The sequence below is a fragment of the Arachis stenosperma genome, chromosome 7, assembly GCF_014773155.1.
Source record: "Arachis stenosperma cultivar V10309 chromosome 7, arast.V10309.gnm1.PFL2, whole genome shotgun sequence".
NCBI classification, from domain to species: Eukaryota; Viridiplantae; Streptophyta; class Magnoliopsida; order Fabales; family Fabaceae; genus Arachis; species Arachis stenosperma.
Window position 1 is genome coordinate 78,628,918 of NC_080383.1, and position 20,483 is coordinate 78,649,400.

At 38.9% G+C, this 20,483-nt stretch overlaps 1 non-coding gene across 1 annotated transcript; it reads left to right on the plus strand.

Annotated features, from left to right (window-relative positions):
- Positions 1-18,422: 18,422 nt before the first annotated feature.
- On the plus strand, positions 18,423-18,494 carry TRNAN-GUU (transfer RNA asparagine (anticodon GUU)). The gene has a single exon. It is a non-coding gene; the product is annotated as a tRNA-Asn (tRNA).
- The last annotated feature ends 1,989 nt before the right edge of the window (positions 18,495-20,483 follow it).

The following is a 20,483-nucleotide window of genomic DNA, read 5'->3' on the forward strand; positions in this document are numbered from 1 at the left end:
TCTCACTTTATCCTTTGAAGTTCAGAATGGTTGACATCCATAGGAACTCATAATTCATAGTATTATTGATTTTCCAAGTTTAGTATGTTGATTCTTGAATACAGTTACTTTATGAGTCTTGGCCGTGGCCCTAAGCACTTTGTTTTCCAGTATTACCACCGGATACATAAATGCCACAGACACATAACTGGGTGAACCCTTTCAGATTGTGACTTAGCTTAAAGTCCCCAATTAGAGGTGTCCAGAGTTCTTAAGCACACTCTTTTGCCTTGGATCACGACTTTAACCACTCAGTCTCAAGTTTTTCACTTGGACCTGCATGTCACAAGCACATGGTTAGGGACAGCTTGATTTAGCCGCTTAGGCCTGGATTTATTCCCTTGGGCCCTCCTATCCATTGATGCTCAAAGCCTTGGATCTTTTTCACCCTTGCCTTTTGGTTTTAAGGGGTATTGGCTTTTTCTTTTTCTTTATCCAATGATTCTTTGTAAATATTTTTTTTCACTACTTTTTCTTGCTTCAAGAATCTATTTCATGATTTTTCAGATCAGCAATAATATTTCTCTTGTTCATCATTCTTTCAGGAGCCAACAATTTTAACATTCATAAAATTCAAGATAAAAAATATGCACTGTTCAAGCATTCATTCAAAAGACAAAAAGTATTACCACCACATATAATTAATTAGAATTTTTCTTATTAAATACAAAAATATAAATTGCCTCTTTATTCTAAAAATCTACTATTTTATTCATGTTTGATGATAATGAGAAAAAAAATTATGACTTAATTGAAAATAAAATCAAAATAGATATACTAATTACTACTATTTATATATAACTTCTAAGGTAAATTCCTATAATAACAACTATAACAGAGTTAAAGCTAAAATTAGAACTCAACAACCTTTACTTTGGAAAGTGGTTGTTCCTCTAGTCTGTGGGGTGCTTGGTCTTTCAAGAGATAATTTCTGACGCTTCAATTCCTTTAAGTCACGCCCTTGCTCTTCTTGTTCCCTAAGCAATTTGCAAAGCATGCTATTTTGATTATTTTGTTCTTCCTTTATTTGGTCCATAGCTTCTTGCAACTTGGTAACAGATGCTTCAAGATATTCCCAATATTCAAATTGAGGGACTTCCAGGAGAAATTCCTGTGCTCTCCTCTTGATGGGGTCATCCTGCACTTGTTGTTTTTCCATTGTGGTTTTAGTGATTGGCCGCTCAGCTGAGATATACTCAGTTATTCCCATCCTCACTCCAGCATCTTTGCAGAGCATAGAAATTAAGCTTGGATAAGCCAACTTGGCATCTTTGGAGTTCTTGTTTGCAATTATGTAAAGTTCACATGAAATCAGTTGATGAACTTCCACTTCTTTTCCCAACATAATGCAATGGATCATCACTGCTCTTTTAACGGTGACTTCAGAATAGTTGCTAGTGGGCAATATAGAACGCTCAATGAAGTCCAGCCATCCTCTGGCGACTGGTTTGAGATCTTCTCTCTTGAGTTGATTTGGGACGCCCTTGGTGCTGGTGGTCCACCTGGCTCCAGGGATGCATATATCCTCTAGAATCTTATCTAGTTCCTTGTTTGTTCTCATCATTCTCCTATTAAAGGAGTCTGGGTCATCTTTCAACTGAGGTAGCTTAAAGATCTCCCTGATTTTGTCAGGGTGGATGTGAACAATCTTTCTTCTGACCAAGGTTCGATAGCCATAGAGGGCAGTTCCAGATATTCTCTGCCTGTCTGTTTGCCACAGATTAGCGTAGAACTCCTGAACCATATTCCTTCCCACTTTTGTTTCAAGATTAGCTAGGATTTCCCAGTTCCTGTTTCGAATTTGCTCTTGGATCTCCGGATATTCATCTTCTTTCAAATCGAATTTGACTTCCGGGATCACTGGTCTTAGACCTATTATTTTATAGTAATGGTCTGAATGTTCTTTGGTTAAGAACTTCCCTTGATTCCAAAGTGGTTTTAGAATACTCTCTTTCTTGCCTCTTTGAGCGGGTTATTTTCCTTTAGGAGCCATGATCTTAGTGGGTATGGTTTAGTGATCACGGATAAACACACCAAACTTAGAGGTTTGCTTGTCCTCAAGAAAAAGAAAAGAAAGGAGAGGGATAGAAGGAGAGCTAGTGTCGAATGGTGGATGAGAGGAGGTGAGCCGAATGTGGATTTAAAAGGGAGGGGGGTGGTTTTTTTTTTCGAAAATTTTAAAAAGATAAGATAGAAGATATGATTTATAAAAGATAAATATGATAAGAAAAAGAAAAAATTTAAAAATAAAAAGTTGTGAATGATATTTGGAAAAGATAAATATGAATTTTTATTTTGAAAAAGATTTTAAAAGATAATTGAGTTTTGAAAAATTTGAAAAAGAGTTGGATGGGATTGGAAAAAGATTTGTGTTTATGGATTAAGATACATTTGATATTTTTGAAAAAGGGATTTTAGAAATTAGGATTAAAATTTTTGGAATTGAAGGATGAGAGTTTGTAACATGCTTATGCAAGAAATCATGAATTGAAACATAAAAAAAATTAAAAAATTGTGAAGTAAAAACGAATTTACCTCCTCCCCACCATCCTGGCGTTAAACGCCCAAACACTGCATGTTTTGGGCCTTTAACGCCCATTTGCAGTTTCTTCTGGTCGTTCAACGCCCAGCTGTTGCTTCTAGCTGGCGTTGAACGCCAGAAACTCCTTTGTCACTGGGCATTTTTCTGAACGCCCAGGACGCTATAAATCTGGCGTTGAACGCCCAGAAGGTGCTTCTTTCTGGCGTTCAACGCCTAGATGGCTATCCTTACTGGCATTGAACGCCCAGTGAGTGCTTCTTTTGGGCGTTCAGCGCCCAAAATAGCTCTTATTGGTTTTTTTTCGCACTAATGAGCTTCTTTTTGCTGTTTTATCCTCTGAATCCTTCTGTAACTCCGTGAACTCAAGAAATTGCTATTTTACCTTGAAGATAATTGACATCAACCTGTAAAAATCAATTAATTAACAAATAAGCCTTGTAAATGGCTGGATTGCCTCCCAGCAAGCGCTTCTTTATTGTCTTTAGCTGGACTATTACTGAGCTTTAATCAAGTATCAGTTTTGAGCATTCTTGCTCAAAATTGCTTTCAAGATATGTTTAACTCTCTGTCCATTAACAATGAACTTTTTGTTAGAATCATTATCCTGAAGCTCCACGTATCCATATGGTGACACACTTGTAATCACATATGGACCTCTCCACCGGGATTTCAATTTCCCGGGGAATAATCTGAACCTAGAATTAAATAGCAAAACTTTCTGCCCAGGCTCAAAGACTCTGGATGATAATTTCTTATCATGCCATCTTTTTGCTTTCTCTTTGTAAATTTTTGCATTTTCGAAAGCATTGAGTCTGAATTTCTCTAGCTCATTTAACTGGAGCAATCGTTTTACTCCAGCTAACTTGGCATCAAGGTTTAGGAATCTGGTTGCCCAATAGGCCTTGTGTTCCAGTTCCACTGGCAAATGATAGGCTTTTTCATACACCAGCTGGTATGGAGAAGTTCCTATAGGTGTCTTGAATGCTGTTCTGTATGCCCACAGAGCATCATCCAAGCTTCTTGCCCAATTCCTTCTACGGTTAATCACAATCTGTTCTAGGATTCTTTTAAGTTCTCTATTAGAGACTTCAGCTTGCCCATTTGTCTGTGGATGATATGGAGTGGCCACCCTATGGCTAACTCCATATCGAACCAAAGCAGAGTAAAGCTGTTTATTGCAGAAATGAGTGCCCCCGTCACTGATTAGTACTCTAGGGATACCAAATCTGCTGAAGATGTGTTTCTGGAGGAATTTCAACACTGTCTTAGTATCATTAGTGGGTGTTGCTATAGCTTCAACCCATTTGGATACATAATCCACTGCCATCAGAATATAAGTATTTGAGTATGATGGTGGAAATGGCCCATGAAGTCAATACCCCATACATCAAACAACTCAATCTCCAAGATCCCTTGTTGAGGCATGGCATAACTGTGAGGCAGATTGCCAGATCCTTGGCAACTGTCACAATTAAGTACAAACACTCGGGAGTCTTTATAGAGAGTAGGCCAGTAGAAGCCACATTGGAGGACTCTTGTGGCTGTTCGCTCACTTCCAAAATGTCCTCCATACTATGATCCATGGCAGTGCCAGAGGATCTTCTGTGCTTCTTATTTAGGCACACATCTACGGATTACTCCGTCTGCACATCTCTTGAAGAGATATAGTTCATCCCAAAGATAGTACTTTGCATCCATGATCAATTTCTTTGTTTGCTGCCTACTGTACTCTTTGGGTATGAATCTTACTGCCTTGTAGTTTGCAATGTCTGCAAACCATGGCACCTCCTGGATGGCAAAGAGTTGCTCATCCGAAAAGTTTTCAGAGATCTCAGTAAGAGGGAGGGACGCCCCTTCTACTGGTTCTATTCAGGACAGGTGATCTGCTACTTGATTCTCCGTCCCTTTTCTATATCAAACTCTTGCAGAAGCAACACCCATCTTATGAGTTTGGGTTTCGAATCCTTTTTTGTGAGTAGATATTTAAGAGCAGCATGGTCAGTGTACACAATCACTTTTGATCCTACTAAATAAGATCTGAACTTGTCAATGGCGTAAACCACTGCAAGTAGCTCTTTTTCTGTGGTTGTGTAGTTCTTCTGTGCGTCATTTAGAACACGACTGGCATAATAAATGACGTGCAGAAGCTTGTCATGCCTTTGTCCCAACACTGCACCAATGGCATGATCACTGGCATCACACATTAATTCAAATGGTGATGTCCAGTCTGGTGTAGAGATGACTGGTGCTGTGACCAGCTTAGCTTTCAGAGTTTCAAATGCCTGCAGACACTCTTTATCAAAGATAAATGGCGTGTCAGCAGCTAATAGATTACTCAGAGGTTTGGCGATTTTTGAAAAATCCTTTATAAATCTCCTATAAAATCCTGCATGCCCCAGAAAGCTTCTGATTGCCTTAACATTGGCAGGTGGTGGTAATTTTTCAATTACCTCTACCTTAGCTTGATCCACTTCTATTCCCTTCTTCGAAATTTTGTGCCCAAGGACAATTCCTTCAGTCACCATAAAGTGAGATTTCTCCCAGTTTAAAACCAAGTTAGTCACTTGGCACCTCTTTAGAACAAGTGCTAGATGGTCAAGACAGGAGCTGAATGAGTCTCCAAATACTGAAAAGTCATCCATGAAGACTTCCAGAAATTTTTCCACCATATCAGAGAAAATTGAGAGCATGCACCTTTGAAAGGTTGCAAGTGCATTGCACAGGCCAAATGGCATCCTTCTGTATGCAAATACTCCAGATGGACATGTGAATGTTGTTTTCCCTTGATCCTGGGGATCTACTGTAATTTGATTATAACCTAAATATCCATCCAGGAAGCAATAGTATTCATGACCTGCTAGTCTTTCTAGCATCTGGTCTATGAAGGGTAAACGAAAATGATCCTTTCTGGTAGATGTATTGAGCCTTCTATAATCAATACACATATGCCACCCTGTAACTGTTCTTGTAGGAACCCGTTCATTTTTTCATTATGAACCACTGTCATGCCACCCTTCTTAGGGACGACTTGGACAGGGCTTACCCAGGGGCTATCAGAAATAGGATAAATAATCCCAGCCTCTAGTAATTTAGTGACCTCCTTCTGCACCACCTCCTTCATGGCTGGATTTAGCCGCCTTTGTGGTTGAACCACTGGCTTAGCGTCACCCTCCAATAGGATTTTGTGCATGCATCTGGCTGGGCTAATGCCCTTAAGATCACTGATGGACCACCCAAGAGCTGTCTTGTGTGTCCTTAGCACTTGAGTTAATGCTTCTTCTTCCTGTGGCTCTAAAGTAGAGCTTATGATTACAGGGAAGGTATCACCATCTCCCAGAAATGCATATTTCAGGGATGGTGGTAATGGTTTGAGCTCGGGTTTGGGAGGTTTCTCCTATTCCTGACGGATTTTCAGAGGTTCTATTATTCTCTCTGGTTCCTCTAGATCAGGCTGAACATCTTTAAAGATATCCTCTAGCTCTGATTCGAGACTCTCAGTCATATTGACCTCTTTTACCAGAGAGTCAATAATATCAATGCTCATGCAGTCATTTTGGGTGTCTGGATGCTGCATAGCTTTGACAACATTCAACTTAAACTCGTCCTCATTGACTCTCAGGGTCACTTCCCCTTTTTGGACATCAATGAGGGTTCGTTCAGTTGCTAGAAAAGGTCTTCCTAGAATGAGAGTTGCACTCTTGTGCTCCTCCATTTCCAGCACCACAAAGTCAGTGGGAAAGGCAAATGGCCCAACCTTGACAATCATGTTTTCAATTACGCCTAATGGGTATTTAATGGAGCCATCAGCAAGTTGGAGACATATCCGGGTTGGTTTGACTTCATCAGTCAACCCAAGCTTTTTGATAGTAGATGCAGGTATTAGGTTGATACTTGCCCCAAGATTACATAGAGCTTGCTTGGTACAAGTACCTTCTAATGTGCATGGTATCATAAAGCTTCCGGGATCTTTAAGCTTCTCAGGTAAGCTTTTCAGAATGACTGCACTACATTCTTCAGTGAGGTAAACTTTTTTAGTTTTCCTCCAATCCTTCTTATGACTTAAGATCTCTTTCATGAACTTAGCATAAGAAGGTATTTGCTCAAGTGCCTCTGCAAACGGAATCTTTATTTCAAGAGTCCTGAGGTAGTCTGCAAAGCAAGCAAATTGCTTATCCTGTTCTGCTTGGCGGAGTTTTTGAGGATAAGGAATTTTAGTTTTGTATTCTGGTGCACGAAATTGCAATAACACTTTTGCAATCCCGCACAACTAACCAGCAAGTGCACTGGGTCGTCCAAGTAATACCTTGCGTGAGCAAGGGTCGATCCCACGGAGATTGTCGGCTTGAAGCAAGCTATGGTTATCTTGTAAATCTTAGTCAGGATATCAGAAATTATCAGGATTGATTGTAAAAAGCAAAAGAACATGAAAAAGGTACTTGTTTTGCAGTAATGGAGAATGGGTTGAGGTTTGGAGATGCTCCATCTTCCGAATCTCTGCTTTCCTACTGTCTTCTTCATCAAACACGCAAGGCTCCTTCCATGGCAAGCTGTATGTAGGGTTTCACCATTGTCAGTGGCTACCTCCCATCCTCTCAGTGAAAATACGTCCCTGATGCTCTGTCACAGCATAGGCTAATCATCTGTCGATTCTCAATCAGGCCGGAATAGAATCCAGTGATTCTTTTGCGTCTGTCACTAACGCCCTACCCTCAGGAGTTTGAAGCACGTCACAGTCATCCAGTCATTGAATCCTACTTAGAATACCACAGACAAGGTTTAGACCTTCCAGATTCTCTTGAATGCCGCCATCAGTTCTAGCTTATACCACGAAGATTCCGATTAAAGAATCCAAGAGATAACTACTCAATCTAAGATAGAACAGAGGTGGTTGTCAGGCACATGTTCATAGTTGAGAATGATGATGATTGTCACGGATCATCACATTCGTCCGGATTAAGAACAAGTGTTATCTTAGGATCGAAGCAAGCATGATTGAATAAGAAACAGTAGTAATTGCATTAATCCATCAAGACACAGCAGAGCTCCTCACCCCCAACCATGGGGTTTAGAGGCTCATACTGTGGAAAGAAACGTGTAAGAAATGTTATGAGGTCATAAGGTACCGATACAATGTCAAAAGATCCTATAAATAGTAAACTAGTGTCCTAAGGTTTACAGAAATGAGTAAATGACAGAAAAATCCACTTCTGGGCCCACTTGGTGTGTGCTTGGGCTGAGCAATGAAGGAATTTCGTGTAGAGACCTTTTCTGGAGTTAAACGCCAGCTTTCATGCCAGTTTGGGCGTTTAACTCCAATTTTTATGCCAGTTCCGGCGTTTAACGCTGGAATTTCTGTAGGTGACTTTGAGCGCCGGTTTGGGCCATCAAATCTTGAGCAAAGTATGGACTATTATATATTGCTGGAAAGCCCAGGATGTCTACTTTCCAATGCCGTTGAGAGCGCGCCAATTGGACTTCTATAGCTCCAGAAAATCCACTTCGAGTGCAGGGAGGTCAGAATCCAACAGCATCTGCAGTCCTTTTTGGTCTCTGGATCAGATTTTTGCTCAAGACCCTCAATTTCAGTCAGAAAATACCTGAAATCACAGAAAAACACACAAACTCATAGTAAAGTCCAGAAAAGTGAATTTTAATTAAAAACTAATAAAAATATACTAAAAACTAACTAAAAGATACTAAAAACATACTAAAAACAATGCCAAAAAGCATACAAATTATCCGCTCATCATATTCCTCAACCTTAGTTGCTGTAGGTTTATTGCCTACAGATGTGGATTGAGAAGCCTTTTTAGAGGGGTTGCCATCAGCACTTGTATGTGACTGATCTCCCACTGGCGTTTGAATGCCAGGGATGGAAGCTGGAGTGGCATTAGACGCCAACTCGTTACCTGGTTCTAGCATTTGAACGCCAGAACTATGCTTCCTTTGGGCGTTCAACGCCAATTCTTTACTTGTTTTTGGCGTTGAACGCCAGGACTGAGCATGGTTTGGGCGTTCAACGCCAGCTTTCCACCCATTTTCTGGCGTTTGAGCGCCAGGATTATTCTTCTCTGGGCTCTTATTGTCCTCAGATGGATTTTGGGTGGTTTGCTCATTTCTTGGCTTCCTGTTACCTTGAAGTGAGGTATTTAATGTTTTCCCACTTTTTAATTGAACTGCTTGGCATTCTTCTGTTATTTGTTTTGATAACTACTGTTCTGTTTGCTTCAACTGTACTTCCATATTCATATTAGCCATTCTTGTTTCTTGTAGTATCTCCTTGAATTTGGCTAACTGTTTTGTTAGAAAATCTAATTGCTGATTGAATTCAGTAGCTTGATCTGCAGGACTGAGTTCAGCAGTTACTGTCTTAGCCTCTTCGTTGATGGAGGATTTACTGCTTAGGTACAGATGCTGATTTCTAGCAACTGTATCAATAAGCTCTTGAGCTTCTTCTATTGTCTTTCTCATGTGTATAGATCCCCAGCTAAGTGGTCTAGAGAAATCTGAGCTCTTTCTGTAAGCCCATAGTAGAAGATGTCTAACTGCACCCACTCTGAAAACATTTCAGAGGGGCATTTTCTTAGCATCTCTCTGTATCTCTCCCAGGCATCATAAAGGGATTCATTATCTCCTTGTTTGAAGCCTTAGATGCTCAGCCTTAGCTGTGTCATCCGTTTTGGAGGAAAATAGTGATTCAGGAATTTTTCTGACAACTGTTTCCATGTCTTTATGCTGTCCTTAGGTTGGTTATTTAACCACCTCTTAGCTTGGTCCTTTACAGCAAATGAAAATAGTAATAATCTGTAGACATCCTGATCTACTTCCTTATCATGTACCGTGTCAGCAATTTGTAAAAATTGTGCTAGAAACTCTGTAGGTTCTTCTTGTGGAAGACCGAAATACTGGCAACTTTGCTGCACCATGATAATGAGCTGAGGATTCAACTCAAAACTACTGACTCCAATAGAGGGTATACAAATACTACTCCCATATGAAGAAGTAGTGGGGTTAGCATATGACCCCAGAGTCCTTCTGGACTGTTCATTTCCACTTAAGTCCATAATGGAGAAAGGGAGATGATGTGAAATTATTTTATTTATTTTATTATATATAAAAATTTTGAAATAATAATAATAAAATAAGATAAAATAAAGACGACAATGAAAATAAAAATAAATAAAAATGAAAATAAAAATAAAATTAAAAATTTAAAAATATTTTATGAAGATTTTCGAAAAAGTGAGGAGAGAGAAAGTGGTTAGGATATTTTTGAAATTGAAATCTAAATTTTTTTTTAAATTCGAAAAGATGGCTTAAAATTAGTTAGAAAAGATATTTTTTTGAATTTTGAATTTTATGATGAAAGAGAAAAACACACAGAAGACACAAGACTTAAAAATTTTTAGATCTAATGCTCCTTGTTTTTGAAAATTTTGGAGGGAAAACACCAAGGAACATCAACTTAAAAATTTTAAGATCAAAACACAAGGAAGACTCAAGAACACCTTGAAGATTCACAAGAACAAAAGAAAGAACACCAAACTTAAAATTTTTAGAAAACCAAAATAAATTTTCGAAAGTTAAAGAAAATTAACAAGAAAACACCAAACTTAAAGTTTGGCACAAGATTCAATCAAAGAAAAATTATTTTTGAAAGAAGATACCCAATTGCCAAGAACATAAGCCAACGCTCTAGCCAACTGAGCTATAAATGTAACGTGTTTTAATATTGTATATAAAAAATATATTTTTGAAAACTAAAATTTTGAAAAAGGACAAGGAAAACAAGAAAAACACACAAAAATAGGAAAAACTAAAGATCAAACAAGAAAATTTGACAAGAACAATTTGAAGATCAAGGAAAAATAAAGAACATGCAATTTGAAAATTTAAAGGAAAATATAAATTATGCAATTGACACCAAACTTAAAATATAAAACTAAACTCACATGAAAATTAAAAATTAATAAAGAAAAAATAAAATTTTTGAAAAGAAAATAAAGGACTCAGATTTAATGACTCTATAGCATCAAAAATAAATTATTCCTAATCTAAGCAACAAAATAAACCTTTAGTTGTCCAAACTCGAACAATCCCCGGCAACGGCGCCAAAAACTTGGTGCACGAAATTGTAAATCACACTTTTCACAATTCGTACCACTAACCAGCAAGTGCACTGGGTCGTCCAAGTAATACCTTACGTGAGTAAGGGTCGAATCCCACGGAGATTGTTGGCTTGAAGCAAGCTATGGTTATCTTATTATTCTTAGTCAGGATACCAATAGGATTCTTTAGTCTCAATTGTAAAATAAAGTGAAAGGGCATAAAATAATTAATTGTTACTTAATAATGGAGAATATGTTGGAGTTTTGGAGATACTTTGTCCTCTTTATTTCAGCTTTTCTCTTGTACTCCTCTTCACACACGCAAGGTTCCTTCCATGGCAAGCTGTATGTAGGGTGTCACCGTTGTCAATGGCTACTTCCCATCCTCTCAGTGAAAATGGTCCAAATGCTTTGTCACAGCACGGCTAATCATCTGTTGATTCTCAATCATGTTAGAATAGAATCCATTGATTCTTTTGCGTCTGTCACTACGCCCAACAATCGCGAGTTTGAAGCTCGTCACAGCTATTCAATCCTTGAATCCTACTCAGAATACCACAGACAAGGTTTAGACTTTCCGGGTTCTCATGAATGCCGCCATCAATTCTAGCTTATACCACGAAGATTCTGATTAAGGAATCTAAGAGATACTCATTCAATCTAATGTAGAACGGAGGTGGTTGTCAGGCACACGTTCATGGATTGAGGAAGGTGATGAGTGTCACGGATCATCATCTTCTTCATGGTGAAGCGTGAATGAACATCTTAGATAGGAACAAGCGTGTTTGAATGGAAAACAGAGATAGTTGCATTAATTCATCAAGACGTTGCAGAGCTCCTCACCCCCAACAATGGAGTTTAGAGACTCATGCCATCAAAGAGTATAAAATTTAGATCTAAAAATGTCATGAGATACAAAAATAAGTCTCTAAAAGTTGTTTAAATACTAAACTAGTAACCTAGGTTTACAAAAAATGAGTAAACTAAGATGGATAGTGCAGAAATCCACTTTTGGGGCCCACTTGATTTGTGCGGAGCTGAGACTTAAGCTTCTCACGTGCCTGGGCTATTTCTGGAGTTGAATGCCAGGTTGTAACCTGTTTCTGGCGCTGAACGCCAGACTGCAACATGGAACTGGCGTTGAACGCCAGTTTACGTTGTCTATGTTTACGCAAAGTATAGACTATTATATATTCCTGAAAAGCCCTGGATGTCTACTTTCCAACCCAATTGGACTTCTGTAGCTCCAAAAATTCCATTCCGAGTGCAGAGAGGTCAGAATCCAACAGCATCAGCAGTCCTTTTTTAGCCTGAATCAGATTTTTGCTCGGCTCCCTCAATTTTAGCCAGAAAATACCTAAAATCACAGAAAAACACACAAACTCATAGTAAAGTCCAGAAATATGATTTTTGCCTAAAAACTAATAAAAATCTACTAAAAACTAACTAAAACATACTAAAATCTACATGAAATTACCCCCAAAAAGCGTATAAAATATCCGCTCATCAGGCAAAAAGCTGGCGTTGAACGCCAGTTTGCGTTGTCTAAACTCGAGCAAAGTATAGACTATTATATATTGCTGGAAATCCCTGGATGTCTACGTTCCAACGCCATTGAGAGCGCACCATTTGCGTTTCTTTAGCTCTAAAAATTCCATTTCAAGTGCAGGGAAGTCAGAATCCATCAGCATCAGCAGTCCTTTGTCAGCCTCTGAATCAGATTTATGCTCAGGTCCCTCAATTTCAGCCAGAAAATACCTGAAATCACAGAAAAACACACAAACTCATAGTAAAGTCCAGAAATGTGAATTTTGCTTAAAAACTAATGAAAATATACAAAAAACTAACTAAATCTGACTGAAAACTATGTAAAAATGATGCCAAAAAGCAAATAAATTATCCGCTCATCACAACACCAAACTTAAATTGTTGCTTGTCCCCAAGCAACTAAAAAAATAGGGTAAAAAGAAGAGAATATACAATGAATCTCACAATATCAATGAAACTTAGTTCTAATTAGATAAGCGCGGCTTATAGCTTTTTGCTTCTGAACAGTTTTGGCATCTCACTTTATCCTTTGAAATTCAGAATGATTGGAATCTATAGGAACTCAAAGTTTCAGATAGTATTATTGATTCTCCTAGTTTAGTATGTTGATTCTTGAACACAGCTACTTTATGAGTCTTGGCCGTGGCCCTAAGCACTTTGTTTTCCAGTATTACCAACGGATACATAAATGCCACAGACACATAACTGGGTGAACCTTTTCAGATTATGACTCAGCTTTGCTAAAGTCCCCAATTATAGGTGTCTAGAGCTCTTAAGCACACTCTTTTTGCTTTGGATCATGACTTTAACCACTCAGTCTCAAGCTTTTTACTTGGACCTTCATGACACAAGCACATGGTTAGGGACAGCTTGATTTAGCCGCTTAGGCCTAGATTTTATTTCCTTGGGCCCTGCTATCCATTAATGCTCAAAGCCTTGGATCCTTTTTACCCTTGCCTTTTGGTTTAAAGGGCTATTTTTTATTTTTTATTTTTTTTCGCAAGCTTTTTTCTTTTTCATTGCTTTTTCTTACTTCAAGAATCAATTTCATGATTTTTCAGATTATCAAAAACATTTCTCTTTGTTCATCATTCTTTCAAGAGCCAACAATTTTAACATTCAAAAACTTCACTATAAAAAATATGCACTGTTCAAGCATTCATTCAGAAAACAAAAAGTATTGCCACCACATCAAAATAATTAAACTAATTTCAAGATAAAAATTTAAAATCCAAGTACTTCTTGTTCTTTTGTAATTAGGCACATTTTTCATTTAAGAGAGGTGAAGAATTTATGGAATTATTCATAGCTTTGAGACATAGACACTTGACACTAATGATCATGTAATAAAGACACAAACATAGACAAACATGAAGCTCAAAAACCGAAAATAGAAAATAAATAACAAGGAGATTAAGGAATGAGCCCATTTTAGTGTGGGTGGCGTCTTCCTCTTGAAGAACTAATGGAATCCTTGAGTTCCTCTATGTCACTTCCTTGCCTTTGTTGCTCCTCCCTCAAACCTCTTTGATCTTCTCTAATCTCATGGAGAATGATGGAGTGTTCTTGGTGCTCCACCCTTAGTTGGTCCATGTTGTAACTCAAGCCTTCCAAATAGGTGTTGAGTTGCTCTCAATAGTTGTATGGAGGAAATTGCATCCCTTGAGGTATCTCAGGGATTTCTTGATGAGGATCTTCCTCATGCTCTTGTTGAGGTCCATGAATGGGCTCTCTTGTTTGCTCCATCCTTTTCTTAGTGATGGGCTTATCCTCTTCAATGAGGATGTCTCCTTCTATGTAATTCCAGCCAAATCGCATAGGTGACAAATGAGATGAGGAAAGGCTAACCTTGCCAAGGTGGATGACTTGTCAGCCACCTTGTAGAGTTCTAGAGGTATGATCTCATGAACTTCCACTTCCTCTCCAATCATGATACTATGGATCATGATGGCCCGATCCACAGTCACTTCGGATCGGTTGCTAGTAGGAATGATGGAGCGTTGGATGAACTCCAACCATCCTCTAGCCATAGGCTAAAGGTCCGGTCTTCTCAATTGAACCGGATTGCCTCTTGAGTCTCTTTTTCATTGAGCTCCTTCCACACATATATCCATGAGGACTTGGTCCAACCTTTGATCAAAGTTGACCCTTCTAGTGTAAGGACGTACGTTTTCTTGCATCATTGGCAACTGGAACGCCAACCTTACATTTTCCGGACTAAAATATAACTATTTCCCCCGAACCATTGTAAGCCAATTCTTTGGATTCGGGTTCATACTTTGAGCATGGTTCCTAGTAATCCATGGATTGGCATAGAACTCATGAACCATTAAGATTCCGACTTGTTGAATGGGGTTGGTAAGAACTTCCCAACCTCTTCTTCGGATCTCATGTCGGATCTCCGGATACTCATTTCTCTTAAGAATGAAAGGAACCTCAGGGATCACCTTCTTCTTGGCCACAACTTCATAGAAGTGATCTTGATGGACCTTTGAGAAGAATCTCTCCATCTCCCATGACTCGGAGGTGGAAGCTTTTGCCTTTCCTTTCCTCTTTCTAGAGATTTCTCCGGCCTTAGATGCCATAAATGGTTATGAAAAAATAAAAAGCAATGCTTTTACCACACCAAACTTAAAAGGTTTGCTTGTCCTCGAGCAAAAGAAGAAAAAAGAAGGGGAAGAAGAAGAAAAATGGAGGAGATGGAGGGAGAAGTGAATTCGGCCAAGATGGTGGAAAGGTGTATGTGTTGTATGAATATGAAGGAGTAGTGAGGGGTTTATATAGGGGTGAGGGGAGGGTTAGGATACAGTCATTAGGGTTGGGTTTGGGAGGGAAAAGTGTTTGAATTTGAAAGTGAGGTAGGTGGGGTTTTTGGGGAAGAGATATGGAGGTGATTGGTGAAGAAGTGATGGGGAAGAGTGAATGAGTTGATTGGTGAGGGGTATTTGGGGAAGAGTGTTGTGGGAGGGTAAGTGGCGATTCTGTGGGGTCCACAGATCCTGAGGGGTCAAGGATTTGTCATCCCTGCTCTAATTTAGCGTGTAAACGCCTTTAGTGTGCAATCCTGGCGTTTAACGCTAGACTGCTGCTTGTTTCTGTCGTTAACGCCAGCTTTTATTCCTTTCCTGGCGTTAAATGCTAGGATTTATGGAATTATTCATAGCTTTGAGACAAAGACACTTGACACTAATGATCATGTAATAAAGACACAAACATAGACAAATATGAAGCTCAATAACCGAAAATAGAAAATAAATAACAAGGAGATTAAGGAATGAGCCCATCTTAGTGTGGGTGGCGTCTTCCTCTTGAAGAACTAATGGAACCCTTGAGTTTCTCTATGTCACTTCCTTGCCTTTGTTGCTCCTCCCTCATACCTCTTTGATCTTCTCTAATCTCATGGAGAATGATGGAGTGCTCTTGGTGCTCCACCCTTAGTTGGTCCATATTGTAACTTAAGCCTTCCAAATAGGTGTTGAGTTGCTCCCAATAGTTGTATGGAGGAAATTGCATCCCTTGAGGTATCTCAGGGATTTCTTGATGAGGATCTTCCTCATGCTATTGTTGAGGTCCATGAATGGACTCTCTTATTTGCTCCATCCTTTTCTTAGTGATGGGCTTATCCTCTTCAATGAGGATGTCTCCTTCTATGCAATTCCAGCCAAATCGCATAGGTGACAAATGAGATGAGGAAATGCTAACCTTGCCAAGGTGGATGACTTGTCAGCCACCTTGTAGAGTTCTAGAGGTATGATCTCATGAACTTCCACTTCCTCTCCAATCATGATACTATGGATCATGATGGCCCGATCCACAGTCACTTCGGATCGGTTGCTAGTAGGAATGATGGAGCGTTGGATGAACTCCAACCATCCTCTAGCCACAGGCTGAAGGTCTGGTCTTCTCAATTGAATCGGATTGCCTCTTGAGTCTTTTTTTCATTGAGCTCCTTCCACACATATATCCATGAGGACTTGGTCCAACCTTTGATCAAAGTTGACCTTTCTAGTGTAAGGATGTACGTTTTCTTGCATCATTGGCAAGTGGAACGCCACCTTACATTTTCCGGACTGAAATATAAGTATTTCCCCCGAACTATTGTAAGCCAATTCTTTGGATTCGGGTTCATACTTTGAGTATGGTTCCTAGTAATCCATGAATTAGCATAGAACTCTTGAACCATTAAGATTCTGACTTGTTGGATGGGGTTGGTAAGAACTTCCTAACCTCTTCTTCGGATCTCTTGTCGGATCTCCGGATACTCATTTCTCTTAAGAATGAAAGGGACCTTAGGGATCACCTTCTTCTTGGCCACAACTTCATAGAAGTGGTCTTGATGGACCTTTGAGAAGAATCTCTCCATCTCCCATGACTCGGAGGTGGAAGCTTTTGCCTTCCCTTTCCTCTTTCTAGAGATTTCTTCGACCTTAGATGCCATAAATGGTTATGGAAAAACAAAAAGCAATGCTTTTACCATACCAAAATTAAAAGGTTTTCTTGTCCTCGAGCAAAAGAAGAAAAAAAGAAGGGGAAGAAGAAGAAAAATGGAGGAGATGGAGGGAGAAGTGAATTCGGCCAAGATGGTAAAAAAGTGTATGTGTTGTGTGAATATGAAGGAGTAGTGAGGGATTTATATAGGGGTGAGGGGAGGGTTAGGATTCGGTCATTAGGGTTGGGTTTGGGAGGGAAAAGTGTTTGAATTTGAAAGTGAAGTAGGTGGGCTTTTTGGGGAAGAGATATGGAGGTGATTGGTGAAGAAGTGATAGGGAAGAGTGAATGAGTTGATTGGTAAGGGGTATTTGGGGAAGAGTATTGTGGGAGGGTAAGTGGGGATCCTATGGGGTCCACAGATCCTGAGGGGTCAAGGATTTGTCATCCCTGCTTCAATTTGGCGTGTAAACGCCTTTAGTGTGCAATCCTGGCGTTTAACGCCAGACTGCTGCTTGTTTCTGGCGTTAACGCCAGCTTTTATTCCTTTTGTGATCAATTTGGGGGTTTTTGTCAGTAATTCTCGCACTTATTCACATGAAATGCATGATTTTGTGTTCACTTCCTAATATTGCCCCATGATAGAAAACTTGCTTATTTTGCCTTAGAATTGCTATATTATCCTCTTATACAAAAAGCTGTCAAGCCGACCTCTTCGCACTTATTCGATCATAACTTGAGCTACAGAGGTCCAAATGAGGCGGTTCTAGTTGCGTTGGAAAGCTAACATCTGGGGATTCAAAATGATATAAGATTTGCCATAGTTGCATTATGTATAGGGATGTGTACATGCACTGTATGTGTATGCGCCGATGCTGCACGTGACTTTTTAAATGCAACTCGTGGCCAGCGACTTTAGAAGCCCTGTAGGCCCAATCCAACTCATTTCTGATGCTATTTAAGCCAAGGATTGAAGGGGGAGTGACACACTTCACATACTTTTCATCATTAGCTTTAATTTCGTTTTAGAAGTAGTTAGAGTTAGTTTCTAGAGAGAGAAGCTCTCACTTCTCTCTAGAATTAGGATTAGGTTTACATCTAGATCTACTTCTTCTTCTTCTCTCTTAATTTTCCTTTTTCTTCCTTAATTGTTCTCTTGTAGTTGTAGAATTCTTCTTCTCTTGTAATTCCTTTGTATTGTTAGTTGTAGTTTATGAACTTTCTTTTGTAGATCTACATTTCTTCAATGCAATTGGTAAGTTCTTTGTTGTTTCTTAATTGTTTTGTTTCTCTATTGTTAATCTCTTTCTTTTGTAGTTAGATCTCTCTTTAATTCTTGCAATTAATAATGTTTGCCTTTATTGCCTTCTATGTGTTTGTTAAAATGCTCCTTTTAGTTGTGAGTTAGATTTTTGTTCTTCTTGGCTTGGAGAGATAACTTAGGAACTCTTGAGTTACTAATGTCCAAGTAATTGATGATTGGGAGCCATTAACTCTAGTTATCACTAATTGAATTAGTGGAGATTTAGGACTTATGGACTAGGATTGATATAGCTCATTTGACTTTCCTCTACTACTAGTTAGAGGATGATTTAATGGGATTGATCCTTGCCAATTCTCATATTGTGGTTAGTGATTAGGATAGAGATCCTTGACCACCAACCCTTGCCAAGACCATTTTGTCATTTGATTTCCTTTTATATTGGTCATGGGTTGAGAACGGGAATTGAACTCTATGAGATCAAATTTCCCGTTGTTCCTCAGTAGCTCAGTGGTAGAGCGGTCGGCTGTTAACTGACTGGTCGTAGGTTCGAATCCTACTTGGGGAGGTTTGGTTCATTCCAAATTCTTGAATTTGAAATGAAATGGTTGGGTTCGCTTTGACCGTTAAAAGTAGGTAACCCGTTCTTATGGACTCGTTGAGAATGATTCTGATCTAGTTCATGGCCTATTAGAAGTAGAAGGCGCTCTGGTGGGATCCTCACGGACAGAAAAAGGTTGCAGTCAGTTTGATAATGATCGAGTGGCATTGCTTCTTCGGTCCGAACCAAGGAATCCCTTAAATATAATTCAAAAAGGATCTTGTTTTATCGTTGATCAGAGATTTCTCTATGAAAAATATGAATCGGAGTTTGAAGAAGGGGAAGGAGTCCTCAACCCGCAACAAATGGAGGAGGATTTATTCAATCACATAGTTTGGGCTCCTAGAATATGGCACCCTTGGGGCTTTCTATTTAATTGTATCGAAAGGCCCAATGAATTGGGATTTCCCTATTGGGCTAGGTCATTTCGGGGCAAGCAGATCACTTATGAGGAAGAGGATGAGCTTCAAGAGAATGATTCGGAGTTCTTGCAGGGTGGAACCATGCAGTACCAGACACGAGATAGATCTTCCAAAGAACAAGGCTTTTTTCAAATAAGCCAAATACCATTTACTTTTCATGTTTCTCATCCAAAACCCCAAAAATATACCTCATAACTAATAACAAGACACTTTATTGTAATTCCTAGGGAGAACGACCCGAGGTTTAAATACTTCGGTTTATAGATTTTAGGGGTTTGTTTTAGTGACAAACAAATTTTTGTATGAAAGGATTATTGTTGGTTTAGAAACTATACTTGCAACGAGATTTCATTTGTGAAATTCTAGACCACACAAAAATCCAATCATCAGTGACCCACGCATATGCGTTGGTGCTCGCACGTGACCCACTTAAAGTGAATCCACTTGGGGTGATTTCTAGGCTTCCCAGGCCCAAATCTAACTCACCTCTGAAGCTATTAAACCCAAGGATTGAAGGAGGATTTGGAGGGTTACCAAGAGTAGTTACCGTGAGTTAGTTACCAAGTAGTGATAGTTTAGTTTTGATCATGTTTTAGTTAGTTTCTAGAGAGAGAAGCTCTCTCTTCTCTCTAGAATTAGGATTAGGTTTAATTCTTCTCTAGATCTAGGTTTTATTCATGTCTTCATTTACTTTTCCTCTTCAATTCCTTGTTCTTCTACCTCTCCTTTCTCTAGTTTAGCATTTAATTCTTGTAATTCTTTACCTTCTTATTGATACACTCTTGTTCCTTTTATTCTCTTTTAATGCAATTTGAGGTAATTCATGTTAATTGTTCCTTCTTTGATTGTTGTTGTTAATTCTTCGCAATTAGTAGTTGTTAGATTTCACTCTTGTTGTCATTTTTACTATGCTTTCTTTTTATGCCTTCCAAGTGTTTGACTAAATTCTTGAAAGGATGCTAGAGTAGAATTTTCTCCTCTTGGCTTAGGTTAAGTAATTGGTGACTCTTGAGTTGTCAAAGTCTCTTATTGATTAATAATTGAAAGTTGCTAATTGATTTGAATTCCATTAATGCTAATCTTTCCTTAGGAGTCGACTAGGACTTGAGGAATCAAATTTATTTATCCACTTGACTTTCCTTCATAGTTAGAGGATGACTAAGTGGGAACAATAGATAATTCTTATCACAATTAAGGATGATAATGAGGATAGGACTTCCAATTCTCGTTCCTTGCCAAGAGCCTTCTTAGCTATTAGTTTACTTCTTGCCTTTTACATTTCATGTTCCTTATCCAAAACCCCAAAATATACATCTCATAACCAATAACAAGAACTCTTCCCTGCAATTCCTTTGAGAGATGACCCGAGGTTTGAATACTTCGATTATTATTTTTAGGGGTTTGTTACTTGTGACAACCAAATTTTTGTATGAGAGAATTGTTTGTTGGTTTAGAAACTATACTTTCAACGAGGTTTCATTTGTGAAATTCTTTACTGTCAAAAATCTGTTCATCACTGTCCACCCTAATTGGC